This window comes from Haliotis asinina, chromosome 2 (genome assembly GCF_037392515.1).
Source record: "Haliotis asinina isolate JCU_RB_2024 chromosome 2, JCU_Hal_asi_v2, whole genome shotgun sequence".
Classification (NCBI taxonomy): domain Eukaryota; kingdom Metazoa; phylum Mollusca; class Gastropoda; order Lepetellida; family Haliotidae; genus Haliotis; species Haliotis asinina.
Window position 1 is genome coordinate 28,020,890 of NC_090281.1, and position 14,352 is coordinate 28,035,241.

At 42.2% G+C, this 14,352-nt stretch overlaps 1 pseudogene; it reads left to right on the plus strand.

Moving 5' to 3' along the window:
• Nucleotides 1-2,798: 2,798 nt before the first annotated feature.
• On the plus strand, nt 2,799-11,633 carry LOC137271710 (uncharacterized oxidoreductase TM_0325-like; annotated as a pseudogene).
• Nucleotides 11,634-14,352: the final 2,719 nt, after the last annotated feature.

Genomic DNA, 14,352 nt, shown 5'->3' on the forward strand with positions numbered 1-14,352 from the left:
CCTGATGTTTATTATTTATGGCAAATACACTTAGTACACAGTGTGTTTTTGGTTAACTGAATGGACGGAAGATCTAGAAAATCTTATTGAAAAATGGGATTCATATCCATTTGCAAATTAGTTACACATTCTTTCTTTTCTACCTTGGCTCTGCAAGGATCCGCACACAAACCAAAATAGCTAACTCTCTCACTCGCTCTGCCACTCACTCACAAGCTTTCCCTTGAAGGCCCTGGGTGCAATAGGCCTTCAGCAATTCATGCTTGCCATGAAAGGCGACTACGCTTGTCGTACGAGGCGACTAACGGGATCGGATGGTTGACAAATGTCAACTTTTCCGAATTGCGCACATCGATGCTCATATTGATGATCACTGGATTGTCTGGTCCAAACTCGATTATTTACAGACCGCCGCCATACAGCTGAAATATTGCTGAGTGCGGTGTAAACCTAAACTCACTCACTCACTCACAAGCCAACATACATAACTTTAGTACTTTCAGTGGGTCCATCAACCCATCTCACTCCCCGACACACATTAAATTCTGCACTATTTCTAAAAAACAAATCAGTTACATTTGCTACAAATGACACCCGACATACTGGAATTTAACAGAAGGAAAAATTATAGAAAATTGTCGTATAGTCTTCTCCTGGAGGGACATGGCCCCGCTCGTGCACTGTAACGATGACATTGCACATCTAGTAAAAAACAAACAGGCATGATATGGCCCGCTCTTGCACTGTAACGATGACATTGCACATTTAGTAGGGCGATAACAAAAACGAACAGGCATGATATGGCCCGCGTAACTCCCCGAGGCATTGATGGCGTTCCTGAGCTGACTTACAACCTTCTACATGCATGCACATGTGCAGGAAAAACAGTTTGTCATATTTACCCGTAATAAGTACAACTCGGCCTTCGAAACTCGCCATCACGTCGCTTTTGCTGTTACTTTTGTCAACTGTCACGCTTCGCTGGTACACTTTGACGTAAAGTATGTAAATTAAAAACGTTCAATAGACGTCACCGACGCTTTGTGGGCTGCTATCGATGTTGCCTGGCCTAACGAATCATTTCGCTGATTCAGTAACGATGAAGTCATACAGAACGAGGCTGCCCGCAATGCCTTAGCTCTGACAGTCAGTGATAGCCAGCCTCACAGTGCATCAACCGTGCTAGGTCAGTGTACATGCCAGGTTGAGATTGCACGGAGAAAGCCAACATGACCCAACCGCCGGCTTTAAACATGCAGTTGTAGATATGCATTACAGCTCTTCACCATGTTTCTTCACTAGGTGCACACGTTATGCATTAACAACGCAGAAATTCTCATTCTAAAGTGCACGAGATAATCTATTTTGAGCACTCTCCTGTTTATCATAAAACATTGCAACTAACGTTTCTTACCTTAGTTACAGAGATGGAACAAACAACATGTTGGAATTAAACATACCTCCGATTATAATATGAATATATTACATGTTGTTTGGTAACCTGACATAGACGATGTCTCCACAAACTATGGGGTCGTCATTCCGTCTTACATCCACCAGGGCCTTATAACAGAGAGACAGGTTGAATCTCTTGCCACAGTGAATAGTTCAAATCCACTGTCCTGTCTAATGGTGGTGACACTTGGTTTAATTGTCTTGCCATCTATGGTGGCGATAGGTGCTCTACGACTTCGACGTCTGAACCTTCTATGGTTTTGTTGCTGTGAAAGGTTCCCGGTTGTGTTCCTGTTAAATTGTCCTGCCATTTAAGGTGTCCAGGGCTCTGTTTCGAACATTACCTGTGCGGTTCACAACAAACGCCGGATGAACTTATACCATATGAAATAACATCTGTATCACATCTGCCATTTCAGCTGCAGTAGCAGTAAATGAGTGAAAAGGATGCACGGCCATAACAAATAATTTGAAAAATAAAACCTATAATAGGTTCACATGACGAGTGAACCCTGTAACAACTAGGCTACCCAAATACCCCATCACTGCACATTTCTCTGTATTTATGCTGCCTGATGGTTATCGTCGAGTTCAGATGTGTCATGAACAAGATAGTGAAAGAAGCACCCGACAAATCCTTGCTCACACGATTTCTACTCATAACTAACTAGTATCTGATCTGTGGGCAGGGCTTAGGTGTACTGCATGTGGGCAGGTCTCAGGTGTACTGCATGTGGGTAGGTCGTAGGTGTACTGCATGTGGGCAGGTCTTAGGTGTACTGCACGTGGGCAGGTCTTAGGTGCACTGCATGTGGGCAGGTCTCAGGTGCACTGCATGTGGGCAGGCTTTAGGTGTAGTGCACGTGGTCAGGTCTTAGGTGTACTGCATGTGGGCAGGTCTTAGGTGTACTGCATGTGCATTGTCTTGAGCTGCACTAGTTTTCAAATTTTGCTAGCCATTCGAGGGGTGGGGGTAAGGATGTTGTTCAACGTATTTTTCAACATTTTAAGTTATTTTTTTAAATTAATAATTTGTTCCTGTAAGTCCATACCGACATGACATTGTATCAGAATCTGGAAAGTTGTGTTTTGCGTTTCATGTGATCTTCAGCTTCAACTGATATATGACCTGAGCTCTGCGCACAACATCATACAGCAGGGACCAAGTGTGTTGATGCTCTTTTTCACAATCCCTGTCTGACCTCTGCCTGCGGCCTACATTATCAGCCTGCAAGTCGACGGTCACCTCTATTTACTCTCTATGATTTTCCTCGACTAGGCCAGTGAGTTATACTTAGGCACACTTACACGAGCCACACAGTCGGGACAGCAGAAGCGACGTGATGGCGAATTTCGCAGGCCGAGTTGTTCTTATTACGGGTAAATATAACAAACTATTCCTGCATTGAGAAGTGCATGTAGACAATTGTAAACCCAAGTCAGCTCAGGAACGCTCTTGTGGCGTCAGGATGCCTGGTGTTTGGTATTTCTTACTGTGCACAAGGAGGGCTATGAATGTATGTTTGTCGAATGTTGTTTTTTTCAATGTTTCTAAATAGCATCCTGTTTCTCCATTCTTCAGGAGCGAGTGCCGGACTTGGAGAGGGGACGGCTTTGCATTTTGCCAGAAAGGGAGCCAAACTCTCTCTAACGGGACGAGATACGACGGGACTGGAAGGTGTTGCTAAGCGATGCTTGGAGTGCGGGATACCTGATGGGGATGTGAGTGTTGTGGATGAGGTTTGGTACATTCGGTTTTGTACACCCCAAGTAGATTTAGTTTGTAATATCCGACACAACCTCCGGACTGTTACACATATTGCAGACGGCGTGTTTACAACTAACATTTTATTCAACTTTGGTATTGCATATTTCTGTCCATATAATGTGCTTTTATTAACGAGTACATGGGTGAACATTCCAAGATAAAATATGTCCAAGAGTCAAAACTGAACATGCTATAAACGTAACTATCTAATTATACCCAACCCCAAAACCGATGCGATCAAGTGATTATTCAATACGCCAATACATGTATACCGCTCTTGACCTTTTTGTGTGTTCCCTTATAAGTTTTCTTCAATGTATTTTCTTCTGCTGAAAATGTAGAAATTCTGGTTACTCAACCACTGCTTCTCACGTTCAGTTTGAGCATGCTGTTGAACATGATATTGAGTTTGAGTATGCTGTTGGCCACGTGCTTTCTGAGAGTGCTGTTGCTTACACGATATTTGTCGTTCACGAGCCAATTTCCTCCACGCTGCTGTTAAACCTTTTAACAGATGAAACCTGTGAAATGTTTGTCACCTGCATTAGTCATTTGTCAGTAGAGGTGATAAAAGGTGGTTATGCACAAGACTGTATATGTACAAGATCTACAACGTGAACAACAGTATCTTCAAACTCAACATCATTAAAAGCATGCTCAAACTCAACGTGAGTAATAACTCAACGTGAGTACTTCATGCTCAAATAGTATCAACTCAACGTGAGTACGGCATGCTCAAATAGTATCAACTCAACGTGAGTATGGCATACTCGTATTGTATCAACTCAAACGTGAGTATGGCATGCTCGTATTGTATCAACTCAACGTGAGTACGGCACGCTCGTATTGTATCCACTCAACGTGAGTACGGCACGCTCATATTGTATCAACTCAAACGTGAGTACGGCATGCTCGTTTTGTATCAACTCTACGTGAGTACGATATGCTCAAATAGTATCAACTCAACTTGAGTACGGCATGCTCAAATAGTATCAACTCAACGTGAGTACGGCATGCTCGTATTGTATCAACTCAACGTGAGTACGGCACGCTCATATTGTATCAACTCTCCAAAATTAATAAATATCCCTAAATATTTTTGTCCAGTATAGTATCAGATAGCACTCGTTAGGTCATCTGGAATAGGTGGATCATGGGTTACAAACGTGATAACGTACGCAGCCGAGATTGCGTGTAGACCAATAGAGGTGATAACAGATGATATATTCTCTCGTATGGTTTACAGATTTTGTGTAGTACAGTGGATGTGATAACACAACAGATACATTCGTATCTCTTATGGTTTTCAGATTCTGACTCTTACTGGTGACCTGACTGACGTGGCATTCAGAAAGACTACCATTGAAAAGACGGTCGCCAAATTTGGCAGGCTCGACGTCCTGGTACGTGTACGCGTTCGGCGACGCTTTTCCCCTGAATAGGTCGTAGGGAACACCGTTTTTATTTTTTATTTCATCTATTTATTTTGTTGTTGTTGTTGTTGTTTTGTGGGGTAATTATTGGCTGGGGTTTTTTTGTTTTGTTTTTTTTTTTTTGGGGGGGGGTGTTTTTCGTTCTTTTTATTTGTCTTGAATATGTTTCATAGTGTGGGTTATTTGGTATATGGTACATCATTTAGATGATGACCACTCTATCAAGGGTCGCCGTTTATAATCAGACAAAGGAAACGACGCATAGGATATTTGGGGAATACCTGTTTTGTTGAATACAAAAGATTCGGCTGAGATTGTTTGTCATAAACCTGTTAAAGACACATGCCAAGATTATCAACAGCGGAGCGTGAATACACCAGTGGAGTGAGTGTTGGCTGAACATTTTGCACATCATCCTCAGTCAAGAAGGCTGGCCACAAATCCGAACGTCCCAGAACTGAAGACCAAGCATCACCACCTAAACAGATAACCCAAAGGATAACCCTCATCCGCATCTGCGCAACCGGGTGTTCGCAATGACGTCATCAGGGTCACGGCATCACCAGGAGTGGGTGAGTTTAGTTTTAAGCCGCACACAGCAAAATTTCAGCTATATGGTCGCGGTCTGGAAATCATCGAGTCTGGACCAGACGATCCAGTGATGAACAACACGAGCATTGATCTACACGTGTCAACAGTGTCACCTATAATGAGCACCCAATTCCCTTACTCGCTTCTTATACAAGCATGGGTTATTGAAGATCAGTTCTAACCCGGATCTTCACGCTTCCTGTCCGCAGTAACACGATGATGAGACGATTGTAATCAACCCGTGAAAACAGACTGAATCGTCTACGAACTATGGAACGTCAGGTACTGGCCACGTCCTCAGTGGACGATAGCCGTGGTGCTTGGCATCTTGTACACAGTCGTAATTTAAAGATGCATTTGGATTTGAGGTTGGACCACGTATGAGTGTTGATCATCCGTTTTTCTCACCTGACGTACCTGTACTGCAGGTAAACAACGCAGGTTTGGTTTTCCCAGGGGAGTCCATGGGGATGTCAGAGACCCAGTACGACCAGACGATGGACCTCAACATGAAGGTGCCCTTCCTCCTGTCACAGGTGGCTGTTCCCCACTTGGAGAAGACACAGGGTGGGTATATCTACAGGAGACGCGGGGTGGGTACATCTGGGGGAGAGATGGGGGAACGGTAAAGTGGGTGCACAGATATAGATGGGTTTACTGTTTGCATGCAAACAATATCCCATGATATGCCTACCCGGGTAAAACTACCGGGCAAGAGAAAGTTGCCACTTTGAAAGTAATAACATAAAAAACAAAAACAGTGAAAGAGGTTTGACCTGAGGAAACGCTCGCCAGAATGCAACGATATCCTGATAACAAAGCAGCTGTCCGAAAACTTCTTTTGAATCCCTACAATTATCAAAACGTGAAAAACGTAATTATGGAACATTGGTCCGAATGCACATGCATGCTTGTGACACAAATACTGATATCGATGTTGAACGCACGCATTAACCAAACAACATCCACGAATAAGCCAAGAATTTCGCAATCGCAATGTAATTGACACCAGCAAGCAGGCCTGAGATCAAGAAGAGCACCTCCGGAACAGATATATAACGGTTCCAGCACAAACACTCAGTCATTCGACGACTTGCTACGGCTGGTATACCGGCCGCCTCTTCCTTTTAATGGCCTTATATAATTAACACGTCATTACTAGAACACATTCTTTCGACGACTTGATATAGCTGGTATACGACCTGGAGCCGCTTCAGTGGAATGGTCTTGGCACGTCTACAGGGTGAACGCAGACTGCAATGGTCACGAACTGTACGCCGATGGCAGCGATGTGAGTGGGGGGAAAAGCTCTTTACAGGAGCAAGTCTGATCAGAAACAAAGCCAGAGATCGACCTGTTTTTAGTTCATCAGTTCGGCGGAGAAGGCGTATGGCGCGTCATTCGTGGCCAGAACAAAACAAGACAGGATTTTGTGTGATGACAACGCATGGCCTCACACAGTCAGAATTGATCCAGTTTTCTGCGCAACTTTAACGCCAACGCATTGCCTTGGCCAGCGCATTCTTCAGATATGAACTCCAGTGAACATCTTTAGGATCATGTTAATGGTCAACTGAGACAGTGTGTCCCACCTCCACCGAACTGATAGGAACTTGAACAGACCCTCTTGAACTTATGGAACAGCATTGCCTCTGACGTCTTCCACCGACTGACAACGTCAGTGAGGGGGCGTATGTTTGCGTGCATGGATGCCCAGGGTGGTCCCACTCGCTACTGTCCCACAATATTCATTTTGGAATTAACTACAATTTGTCAAATTTTAATTTTGACTCAATGGCTCTTTCTTAATGAACAGAGGTAAATGCAAGGCAAGAATCGCGATGAATTTTCAGTCAAATTATTGGAGAATTATTTCTGTCTGAAATATTATGATGAATCTCACATAAGTCTCTGTTTCTATTTTTTCTCAAGTGAGTTGATATGTTTCTCTTGCTCTGTATTTTCAGCATTGTACATTGTTTTTAAAACATGGAATGATGCAATTCCTAAATACACGATTTTGTTTAAAGAATTGCTTTGTCTTACTAAACCTGTTTGTTTTTCTTTGTAGGGAACATTGTAAACATAACAAGTCTTAGCGGTACAGGGCGGTGAGTTCAACTACTAGATCTGTAAATGGTTTGGGTGGGCATCTGTGTCTATGCAGATAGACTGGCATGTTCTTTTTCCCTGGATTGTCTTATCCACGCTCGAATATAAAAGACGAACAGTCGAAACTCGTTTGTGTGTAAATTTGTTTGTCTCAAATATTGACCGAATAAACGAGTTACCTCCTCTCGCTAGAATCTGCCGATTCACATCAGGTCAACAGGTCAATTCTGTGTTGAATGTGGATAAGGTGACTACATGATGGAAATTTATTGACTCATGACCATCACCCATCCTCACTGAGTCATGACCATCACTCACTATCATTGACTCGTGACCATCACCCACCATCATTGACTCATGACCATCACCCATCATCATTGAGTCATGACCATCACTCACTATCATTGACTCGTGACCATCAGCCACCATCACTGACTCATGACCATCACCCACCATCATTGACTCATGCCCATCACCTATCATCGAAAATTTTATTGACTCATGACCATCACCCACCATCATTGACTCATGACCATCACTCACTATCATTGACACGTGACCATCAGCCACCATCATTGACTCGTGACCATCACCCACCATCATTGACTCGTGACCATCACTCACTATCATTGACTCGTGACCATCACTCACTATCATTGACTCATGACCATCACCTATCATCGAAAATTTTATTGACTCATGACCATCACCCACCATCATTGACTCGTGACTATCAGCCACCATCATTGACTCATGACCATCACTCACTATCATTGACTCATGACCATCACTCACCATCATTGACTCATGACCATCACTCACTATCATTGACTCATGACCATCACTTACTATCATTGACTCATGACCATCACTCACTATCATTGACTCATGACCATCACTCACTATCATTGACTCGTGACCATCACCCACCATCATTGGCTCATGACCATCACCCATCATCATTGAGTCATGACCATCACTCACTATCATTGACTCGTGACCATCAGCCACCATCACTGACTCATGACCATCACCCACCATCATTGACTCATGACCATCACCTATCATCGAAAATTTTATTGACTCATGACCATCACCCACCATCATTGACTCGTGACCATCAGCCACCATCATTGACTCATGACCATCACTCACTATCATTGACTCGTGACCATCACTCACGATCATTGACTCATGACCATCACTCACGATCATTGACTCGTGACCATCACCCACCATCATTGACTCGTGACCATCACCCACCATCATTGACTCATAACCATCACCTATCATCGAAAAGTTTATTGACTCATGACCATCACCCACCATCATTGACTCGTGACCATCACTCACCATCATTGACTCGTGACCATCACTCACTATCATTGACTCATGACCATCACCCACCATCATTGACTCGTGACCATCACCCACCATCATTGACTCATGACCATCACTCACTATCATTGACTCATGACCATCACTCACCATCATTGACTCATGACCATCACTCACTATCATTGACTCATGACCATCACTTACTATCATTGACTCATGACCATCACTCACTATCATTGACTCATGACCATCACCCACCATCACTGACTCATGACCATCACCCACCATCATTGACTCGTGACCATCAGCCACCATCATTGGCTCGTGACCATCACCCACCATCATTGACTCGTGACCATCACCCACCATCATTGACTCATGACCATCACCTATCATCGAAATTTTTTTTGACTCATGACCATCACCCATCATCGAAAGCAAAATAACGTCTACTGAATATATATAGCCATGGTCATGCCCCACGTGGATGTTTTATGGGGAATCCGATGCTGTCACGTGTTCCAGATGCCGGAAATAGGAATCTGTTGTGTCAGCAAGGCTGCCCTTGATATGTTCACACAGTGCCTGGCCTTGGGTGAGTGTCTGGGTGGGTGAACGGGTAACTATCTATGGATGCTTATCTATTTGGGATTCTGGTTGAGTGATCTCTGGTTCAGCTGACATTTTATATGAGGTGACATGGGTGGATTGACTGTTTCAGTGAGACGACTGTTTTTGGTTGGTTCAGGGTTTCAGTGGGTGACTGTTCAAATGTTAATCGTACGATGGCAATTTGCAATGGATGGCACTCTCCGTTGGTTGATTGTGACAGTTTTGATTGTGGGTGGGATCCATTTCTCAAGTAAAATCAATCATTTGTGATGTTAAACTCTAAAACTGATTGTGCTGATATATCAGTGTCTTAAACAAACATACTGTGGCTGGAAAGTAAGGTTTGACAAACTGTAAGTGTCCTTTGGGTGTATGTATCATAACGTCATACATACTGAGGCGAAGCAGGGTGCTAACAATACTATTCCACGGACCATGGGTGTTTATAGATGTGTTTCTGAAAATTATTTTCTGCAGAACTCGCGCCCAAAAAAGTTCGGGTGAATTAAGTGAGGTAAGTGTTTCCTCTTTTCAGTATTGATGACGTGCGACGTGCAAGATTGATTATGTCAGACAGACGGGCTAAAGAAACGTTACCACTTTGAAATCGAAATTACAAAAAAATTCAATTTAGCTGCATCACCACCATATGGAAACAAATCACCCAAACGCGGAAATGAGTTTCCATGTGGGAATACCGAATCCGATGCATGCTTTTTCAACATTTTATACAAATATGGTTCTTATGGTGTTTTTCACAGAAAGCGTCTGGAGTTTGATATTGCTATTATTGTGAACTATATCCATTCAGAGAGCAAGAACTGTTCAGCATACATCATATGCATTTCATACTTAAGAGTGTTGCGAATGCTCGAACTGGCCGGGCTTCGGCCGAACCCCAGTTTCATTTAACGCTCGAACATACATTTACCAATATTAACGTAGTCACATATCTAGGAACGCTAGAACTTCGATCACAACAAAAATGTCTACTTTGAAGGATTGCTTTTATATATAAGAATTTGAACACAATGCAATATCATACTCCTCAGTCACACCTGTTTTGTTGTAGCCCCAGCACTGTGCCCACTGCAATCTTCGGACGAGAGGGTTCTGTCCTCCACGGCAAAGACGCTGAGATAAAGAAGGTCAGTACCTACGGCGTTAGTGTCTGGTCAGATAGACCTGGACAATTGTGATGTGGGATGCCTCGAAATACGAGTGACTGTATATATAAGCACATACATTCAGCGTCCGTGGACAGAGTTTTAACATACGGGGTCGTATTGATGACTAACATATATCGGCGAAGGTATTCTCTTTTGTTTCTGGGGCCATCAGATTATTTCACCAGAGCCCATTCCACAAACTGTTCATGACGCTAGGACTGTGGGAACCCATTCGCCCTTAAACCCCTATGTAGTCAATTAAACAGTGTCACGCCGCGGAGAGCGGAAGTGGTTCGATTCCGAAAGAAGTTATGAAAATTGTACTTAATATTGTTTCCGTGGATAGCTCTTAACATCAACGGGGTATCTGTGTATATCTCGGTATGATACTGTATGCTAGAAATATAACTTGCATCAATCAGGACTGCTTCAACAAACCCCATTGTGGCATACACTTCTCTATATAAATGAAATGCGACGCGAAGACACGTCTCACTCACATCACCTCACCTCTCCTCTCCTCTCATAATCTGGCTTCTCGCTTGTGAGTTGGAAGCAATTTGCAACAGAGTTACCTAATTAAGATGGGGGTGCTAACAAAAGTTGCAGAATGGAGAAAGTGGTAACCCAACCCCAAAGAGTTCTTGATTCTCAATGACAAATTGTGAGCAAAAGAACATTCTGGAATACTGAAGATGGCCGATACTGCTGAAGGTAATTCCCAAAGAAAAGATATTAGATGTTTTCTCCCTTTAATAGCGGCGAGTCAGTCGTAAGGCTCATTAGCGTCGTTCGGGTTAACCGTCATTCAGGTTAATGTGTGAGTGCATGATCAGAAACGGACTTCGGCTTTTCAGTTTCTCTGATTGGTCGGGTAAAAAGTATTTGTGGCTACACGTGTCGTGAGATATCTTCAGATCTTTTTGTAGGGGTGATTTTAATGGGAATGGCCGTTGTGGTACTATTTTCCTCAATTAAATCATTGGTGTACATTTACAGTTCTTGGAACACCAAGAGACTGTCAACCCTCTTGGCAGACTGGGAACACCCCAAGATGTGGCTGAAGCTATTTGCTACCTTGCCTCCGACGCTGCGAGCTATGTGACGGGACAAATCCTTTTAGTCGATGGAGGTCGAGGCTGTGCCTTCAAGTGAAGACGAGCATCTTCCACCGTAGAAAAGTTACATCATGCCGTTATGTCAGCTTGATCTGACAGACTGTTGTCAAAGTACTTCGTATCCCATATAGATATCTGTCAGACAACTTGCTGTCAGCAATATTACTCCTATACTAAACGTCAAAATAAACGTTACCCTCATTTCTTTGTGACGGGGTTACCTATGTGTTGACGATGTGTTGTGTGGACGTCCACTTCTTGGTCTGTCTACGGTGACCCCAGTGTTATAACCGTGATATGGTGGCATCCGAAGGCGTTGGCAACAGCATTGTTGACCGCATCTGCACCATCCAAATGACTCTCTCTCTCTCTCTCTCTCTCTCTCTCTCTCTCTCTGCAGCTGTTAGTCGTTGCATATTTCTCGTACTTGCAGTTGTGTATCATATCATGCATTCTAGACTCTATTCTAAACCCTATAGAATCATTCTACACGTGGAACTGTTACAAATACTGATTGCATACTGCTACGTGATGGCGAATGATAATGCTATGTGTAAGCAGACAATGGAAAAATGTTACGTTACAAGCAAACATATTAACAAAGATAATTTCAGTTGTTTCTCAACACATTTTCACATTATCAAGACTTGTTTTACTTGTTTTCAAAGCAAAAATTGTTTTCAAAGGAATGATTCTTTTACAATTTTACACAATTGTTTCTTGTTTTAAAAGTTTAAAAAATGGTGACCTTAAATGGTTTATCTTCGTATCAAAGCAGAATTTTATATAATTATTTCTTTTGTATATCTAAATTATTGTTATTTGGTATATTTCGGCATGGTCGAAAATGGGAGAATTTAACTCTTCTGAAAACGACGCATTTCACCTAAATATTAATTCTTTTGAGAATTGTTTCGTGATTCGCTTAAAGCTTTGTTGTTAAGCATTCTTGTATAGATAGCTCCAAAGCACACCTTTGGTTTTTCAATAAGTCATATAGGTAGAGGTTAATCTTTGATTTGGCGTTTAGTGTATATGAGGGAGGCATAACAGTTGCATCACTTAAATAAAGCATTCATCTGTGATATAATGCTTGTACATGACAGCATGTAAGTCATGCCTCCAACCACACAAGTATGCAAATTAGATAATGGATTTTTACTTTCTGTCTGAGCACATTTTCATTGAAATGTTAAATATCAGTGACATTGCGCCAGAGATAAAATCAAATGACACAGAACAGATGTTGCTGCCGTTAGTTTAGTTTCCATTAGTTTCCGCAAAATTCTGTTGGTTGCTAATGTTGATAGTTACTTCTTCAGAGGGAACCAGTAACATGAACATGATATGTAGAATTCATGTACTCGTGATTTTTAGGGGCTTTTTTTCAATATAGGCAATATTTATCAGTATTTTGCTATGCCAAATACTAGGCGATACACACACCTTTTCCTCTATATGCCGTGATTGGCCTGTATAGGGCGATATTACAGCTACCTTATTCTACTATAGCTGTGGAGTCAGCAATAGTTCAGCAATGCCAGATAGGTGTTATAGTTAACGTTATAACTGTATGACTTAAGGCCTATAAGCAGCAGTGTTGCTAGCATATTGCTGAGAATATAATATCTCAATAAAAATACTAACCTATTTAAAATGTTATTATTCATCATATCCTGTTACACCTAATTTAATAGACTATCGTAATATAGTGAGCAATTGCAATGTCACCATTTTTTAAGTAACACAGCAATATTCCATGTATGGTAACTCTTGGTGACCAGTCAATCAAGTGCCAACCAGTCGGTCCCGTTAGTCACCTCTGAGGACATGAATGCTGAAGGCCAATTCTAACCCGTTATTTTCACAAGCAAAACTCATTTCTAGGTCTTCTTACGCCACACGGTGTCTCTTCAAAAGAGACCAGTAAGACACTAGGTGTTAGTGATGCTGGGAAATATTTCATCTGCCTATTTATTTACAGTGGAAGCTGGCTAAACCGGCACTCCTTGGGACTGAAGAATCAATCCGGTTTAGGCAATGCGCTGGATTGTAGAGCTGATGATGAATGTACATGTCACGGATGGGACTGAGATTTTATGCCAATGTTGACAACTTGCCGGATTGGACACATGGCGGTTTGGGCAGCTTCCACTGTAATACGATCAGATAATCGGAAAAGCAAAGGAACAAAACTTTGGTGCATAATACATAAATCCCGATATTCTTGTTTAACAATACAGACAATGCATTAAACCAAATTCATACTTTTTGCCTCATGCGATACTTCACATTTTAATCTTTGATACAGAGATATAAATACTTTAATTCATTTTCTTTTAATATTCGATGTCTAATGCCGTTTTCGTTTGCTCGGGGATATAACGATAACCAGAGCAGATTTTGAAATTCATTTGATACTTCTAAATATTCACTGCATTAGGCATATAGGTGTTCTAGCTCTAGAATATTATGATTCTGACAAGTTAATGGTGTAAACGTGTGTTAAACTGTGTGTCGAGCCAGCGGACTGGAACCCGTCTAGTTCAATATTGTTTTATCACCAACCAACTGCTGATGTGACTAAATATACTATGTCTGGTTGACTGGTTGTCTGGTTGGTTGGTTGATTGGTTGGCTGGCTGGTTAATCAATCATCAGTAATTCACCTATATGTCGACGTTCTGTAAACAGTACAGTCCAATCCAGTGATCAACATTATGAACATCAGTCAACACATGTGGGCCACGATGACG